The sequence below is a fragment of the Saccopteryx leptura genome, chromosome 3 (genome assembly GCF_036850995.1).
Source record: "Saccopteryx leptura isolate mSacLep1 chromosome 3, mSacLep1_pri_phased_curated, whole genome shotgun sequence".
NCBI lineage: Eukaryota > Metazoa > Chordata > Mammalia > Chiroptera > Emballonuridae > Saccopteryx > Saccopteryx leptura.
In genome coordinates this window covers 256,216,140-256,222,225 of record NC_089505.1, presented here as the reverse complement: position 1 = coordinate 256,222,225, position 6,086 = coordinate 256,216,140, and the positions used below count along the sequence as shown (strand labels likewise).

Sequence of the window (6,086 nt, the reverse complement as noted above, 5' to 3'; positions counted from 1 at the left end):
CACTCCACCATCTTGGCTGCTTCTCCTGGCCTCCTCCACGTGGCCTTTCTCTGCTCTCCTCTGCTCTCTCTTCTAATGATAATCTCAGGAACCAAGAGCCAAGTCCCGTTCTGCCTCCATTTTATAGTGTAGAAATCCAAACCCTTAATCCAATATACATAATAGGGAGGTCTCTAATACAAAGACACTTCTGAGGCATGATTGGATTGTACCGCCCCACATCAAAAAGGGTGGGAAAGGCTTAATCCCAAAACCAAGCCACAGGCTCCAACAATCCTGCCTGCCCCCAACACACATTAATATTACCTGGGTGACGGCCTCCTTGTGTCATCTTTAACAAAGTGAGCATAATACATTTTATCTGCCCAACAAACCCCAATAAAATAAAAAAAGAAATAAAATAAAAGGAAAAGTCAAGCCCCCTTACCCCTCCTCTCTGAAAAGAAAAAAAAACAGAAAGAGATTAAAGGGGCAATAGTTAGTTAGTAACTAATCATAGTTCTCTGGAAGGACTGAGGCCACTACTTGCTAAACAGCAAAGAAGATAAAACTTATCTGAAAACTTTCTCTTCCCCTTCCTTAAGATCCTCTAGGAGACAATGTTTACATATTTTAATTAAAAATTCCTATACTGATTGTAACTCTTCCTCCCCTCCTGGAATCCTGAGAGTGACGTATACCTCTAGACCAGGGGTAATCAATCTTTTTATACCTACCGTCCACTTTTGTATCTCTGTTAGTAGTAAAAGTTTCTAACCGCCCACCGGTTCCACAGTAATGGTGATTTATAAAGTAGGGAAGTAACTTTACTTTATAGAATTTATAAAACAGAGTTACAGCAAGTTAAAGCATATAATAATAATTACTTACCAAGTACTTTATGTTGGATTTTCACTGTTTGGCAGAATAAATCTTTATAAAACAACTTACTATAGTTAAATCTATCTTTTTATTTATACTTTGGTTGCTTCGCTACCGCCCACTATGAAAGCTGAAACGCCCACTAGTGGGCGGTAGGGACCAGGTTGACTACCACTGCTCTAGACAAAGGGATCATGAGCTCACTCCCCTTGCTTGAAAAACCTGTATTCTGTAACATTTTATATGCTTTCTAATAATCATCCCTTTTGAAATCCTTTATATGTATAAAAACTTGTAAACTAAATAAGTGGGGACTATCTTATTAGGAAACCTAATAAGCTAGCCCCAACACTTTTAGCAAAGATAATTTCATTTAGCTTCTCTCCTTATCCTAAGCTAACCATCTCATTGTGGCAACAAGGATAGGTGGTAGACACTAGAAGATTTGGGGATGTCTTTGCCAGGTATGTAAAACAATTATCACTACTGTGTTATCTTGCAGTCTTGATGTGTAAGAATGCTTTTTTTCCTTTTAATAGATCCTATAGATAAATGTTGTAAGCTTGTTAGAAATTGACTATTGTACCATGCTCCCTCCTTACCCACCCCAACTGGTATGTGATTTGGTCTATAAAATCAGCTACAGAATTGTAGGGACTTTCTACATGATTTGGGATTGTGCCCCATGTAGCTAGAGGACTAATTAATAAGCTTCTCAAAAATTCATTTGCCGCCCTGGCCGGTTGGCTCAGCGGTAGAGCGTCGGCCTGGCGTGCAGAAGTCCCGGGTTCGATTCCCGGCCAGGGCACATAGGAGAAGCGCCCATTTGCTTCTCCACCCCCCCCCCTCCTTCCTCTGTCTTTCTCTTCCCCTCCCGCAGCCAAGGCTCCATTGGAGCAGAGATGGCCCGGGCGCTGGGGATGGCTCCTTGGCCTCTGCCCCAGGCGCTAGAGTGGCTCTGGTCGCAGCAGAGCATCGCCCCCTAGTGGGCAGAGCGTCGCCCCTGGTGGGCGTGCCGGGTGGATCCTGGTCGGGCGCATGCGGGAGTCTGTCTGACTGTCGCTCCCCGTTTCCAGCTTCAGAAAAATACAAAATAATAATAATAATAATAAAAATTCATTTGGACTTGGTGTCTCTATGTAACCCACAGATTTAAGTACACTACTTTACAACAGGTTATTTATTAAAGGCAAGGTTTAGAAAAAATAAAGAAGGATGTTGAAGTACTCCATGGCTAGTAACAGCAGGGGGGTATTTCTACCCTTAAGTTAGAAAGGACAGGGGGAAGGAATGGTAACCAAACCCTTGAGAGAGACCTATGTGCTGAGAGCCACAGACAGGAATGGTAATTTTAGCAGAGCAGAACAAAACTATGGCTCTGTGGCAGGGAGGGAGCCAGGGAAAGAAACATCCCTTCCTCACTCCCTTGCCAATTGCTTACCAGTACTAGCCCCGCTGTGTTCTCTGAACTAAGGTGACCAATCGTCCTCCTTTAGGGAGGACAGTCCTTCTTTTGTAAGTTCCGTCTTCCCTGGAAAAGTGTCCTCCTACATGTCCTCCTTTTTGAGATTGGAAGACTAATCTGTAAATGTCGTATTCGATCGATGCAGAATCAATCCATTGCGTGTGTTGTGACGTATTTGTATCTAAATGAGCACTTTTTTCTTAGAATTATTAAAACTTATAGGCATATAAGCATAATTACAATATAAAATATTACAAATGTTTTTATTATGCATTTATCATATTATAGTGTATTGTTGCAATGAATAAAAATTTTTTTTATTTACAATATTGTTTTCTTCCATTTATTTTTGTCGTTTTCATTGTAAAAAACTTGTCATCATATTTGAACACAACTAGAAGTCAGAGGGCAAGGGAGCTGTTGGGAAAACAGCTGTGTTAGACTTGCTCACTGGTTCACTGGCTGCAAGCACTTTGCTTGATTAGTGCATGAGCACACAGCAGGGGCACGTGTGCATAGCCTATTGTGGGGCAGCTGTGTTAGGCTTGCTCTCAGGGTTGACAGGTGTAAGCACTTTGCCTGATTAGTGCGTGAGCACATGGCAGCACCATGTGTGTATGGCCTATATAAGGCTATGGGTGCTTGCGCTCAGGAGGACTGCGGATGCGCGGATTGCCTGCCCGTCTCTGTGCGGGGCCATTTTTGCAGTTTGTTTGCCTGAGATGCAATTTCCCCTGCCTGTGTGCTTGTCCACCATTGTGAGACTTTATTAAATGGAATGGTCCAATGCTTTCTGGCTCCACAGTTTTTCTACCATCTGCTGGAAACCAATGTGGGCCTGCCTGGCCTCGGCCACTGGCATTACAGGAGCCCAGTTATGCAGTCCATGTAGGTCAGCCTCTCAGGGCAGAGAAGGAATCTGAGGGGAAAAATAGATTATCTATGGTGTGTAGGTTCTCTTTAAATCTAATCAAAATGTCACTCTCCAGGCCTGAGTACTTTGGCTTTTTTATTTTTATTTATTTTTTTTAATAAGGAGGGAACTTTATTTAATATTAAAGCTGGGGAGAGGACCGGAAGGGAGGTCGGCTTCACTTGGTGATGGTGTTCGCGTTCATGCTCTTGCCACTGCCACTGAGCACGATGTACGGTGTCTTCTGGGCCTTCTGCTTTTCCTGGAGCAAGGCCACAGTGCCCAGGGGCGTGTCGCTGGAGCTCATCTTCTTCAGAAGCGCCTCCTCGTCCAGCTTCTTCATCCGCCGCTCCGTCTTCAGCTTGCCTGAGCCTTTCCCATGGAAGCGGTGGGACAGCTGCCGAAAAGCCTCCTTGGGTGTCAGTTTCCGACCTGTCTCGTCCACATACTCGATCTTAACATCGGGCTTGTAGCCGTCCTTCTCCTTAAAATCCTGGGTGAAGCCGCGGTACGCCTCCCGCCGGCTGTACTTGTCGTCGACGGCCATCTTGTCCTCAAGGCAGTACACCGCTGATGGCAGGGACTCGCTGGGCGCCTTCACCCGAGCCACCTTCTGCACTGTCGTCTCCAGCAGACCTTTGTTCTGACACAGGAGCAGCGCGGCGGCCAGCCCTCTGTTCACGATGGGCTCCTCGTCCAGGATGGTGGTGGAGGAGGCCGAGAAATCCTGATGCTGCTTTTCCTCATCCAGGTTGACTGTGCTCCAGCCAATGTTCTCCTCCCCGTCAGACTCGGAGCCGCCATTGGCCGAGCGCTCCTCATCCCGTTCCAAGTCCATGAGCTCCTCCTGCTCCGCCCGGTTGCCAGCCAGCCCGTAGGTGGGGATCTCCCGCAAGGTGCGGCAGAACTCCGATGTGGCAGTGAACACGATGGTCCCCTTCCGCTCCGGGTCCTCGTCCTCCTCCAGCACCGCGGGGTCCCCAGGCGGGAGGCCTCCACCCTCCTCCTCATCACTGATGTCCATGTTCTCCACTCGAGTGTCATCTGACTGTGGGGGCTGAGGCGCGGGCTCCTTCTCCTCCTCCTCCTCCAGGGCCTCCTCATCTCCCTCGGGCACTCGGCGTCGACCCCGGCCACGCATCCTGGAGCCAAAGTCCCCATCTTGAGTCTGGTCCCCAAGAGGCAGCAAGTCGTCGGCCCGCACCGCCACCTCTTTCTCCTTCTTGCGGACCTTCTTCACCCTCCGCTTGGTCTTTTTAAAGGTCACCATCTCCTCCTGCGTGAGGTACTCGGAGGCGAGCCGGGGCCCGACCGTGCTCAGGGACTGCGCCTGCAGCCGCAGCCTGGCCCGGATCTCCTGCAGCTCCCGCTCCCGCAGGCCGGCGGCCATGCCACCCTGCTCCAGTCGGAAGAAGTGCGGCCGCTCGCCCTCCAGCTCCTCGTACTTTGACAGGATGGAGCGGGGTTTTTGCTGTGCCAAGTCGTCCACACTCTCGTCCTCTGCATAGGGCAGGTAGTCAGGCTTTTTCTTCCGCAACTCCACGTTTTTCTCTGCCCGCTCCTTATCCACCAGGTTCACGTTCACCAGCACGTCCTCCTCCTCCTGCAGCACACCTTTGTCCTTGAGGGTAAGGATCATGGTCTCCCCTTCTCGGAAGGAGTCAATGGCATGCTCCACCGTGAGGCCCTGCAGGTCCCGAGCGCTGTACCGGTCCTGGCGCCTGTGCCCGAACTCCTCCTCCACCAGAGTGCTGACACCAAACTCTTGGTCCATCTCCTCCAGCAGCTTGGCCCTCTTCTCTGCCAAGTCCTTCTCCTTCTGCAGCTGCCGGCTCCTCTCGATCCAGGCCGCAGTGTCATCCAGCCAGGGGTCGTCCTCCCCCAGAGTCTTCATCTGGCCCAGTTTTTGGTTGAGGAGGCGCTTTTCTTTGGCAGCCGCCAGCTTTTCTCGTAGCTCCTCTCGCTGTCGCGAGGCCACGGGGTTGATGACGTCGGCTGCCACAGGCTCCTCCTTGGTGCCCGCCTCCTTCTTGAGGGCATTGACCTCCAGGGGTTTCAGCCCCAACTTGCCCGGAGTTTATTGGTCTCCTCGATGCTAAGCGACGAGGCATCTCCTGAGCTAGTTTTGGAACTGGCAGCGGCCTCGTAGCCATCATCGCGTTTCTCCCGCTTCACGCGCCGTTCGGAGGGCTCGGCCTGACTGCGCTCCCGTCCGTGCGCACCGCTGCGGACCTCGGTCTCGGTCCCGCGCTCGGTCCCTCGTTCCCGGCTTCGCTTCGGTCGTTCGCCCCCGCTGCTGCTGCCGCCGCCGCTGCCGCCGCCACTCCGGTGCTTATGTTTTTTGTGTTCCCGATGTCGCGGCGGCTGCTCGGTGGCGCCCCCGGTGCTGGCCGCTGCCGTCGTCCCGGCCGCCTCCTTCTCCCCACGGTGCTTCTTTGACGACCCCATGTTGGTACGTGCGCCCCGAGCTCGGCCGCCACCGAGCCCCCAAGGGTTACCTTTCTGTTGGGTATATGGCCCTCTGTCCACTAAATTCACACTCCACCCTCCCACACTCCATGGAAAAGTCAAAGTGTAATCAATCACATCTGAACCTCTGAGCTGTCAGTTGGTTCAATCAAAGCCAAAGCTGCCCCAGAAAAAGAAATTTAGTTCCTATAAGTGGGACAAAGCCTATAAACTGGAGCTGCCTCCGCTCCTTCATGCAAGGTTGCCAGTAATTCAGGTGAAGGTATTGGCAATCCTATAAAGGCCTGTGAGGAGACAGAATCATAGCTTTAGGAGGCAATCCTTCCCCACCTGGAGAAAGTGACTGAGCATGTAGCAAACCTATATGAAGGGGTAGTG

General features: G+C 50.7%; 1 pseudogene; it reads right to left on the bottom strand.

Moving 5' to 3' along the window:
* Positions 1–3,344: 3,344 nt before the first annotated feature.
* On the bottom strand, positions 3,345–5,761 carry LOC136400872 (U4/U6.U5 tri-snRNP-associated protein 1 pseudogene; annotated as a pseudogene).
* Between the last annotated feature and the right edge of the window lie 325 nt (positions 5,762–6,086).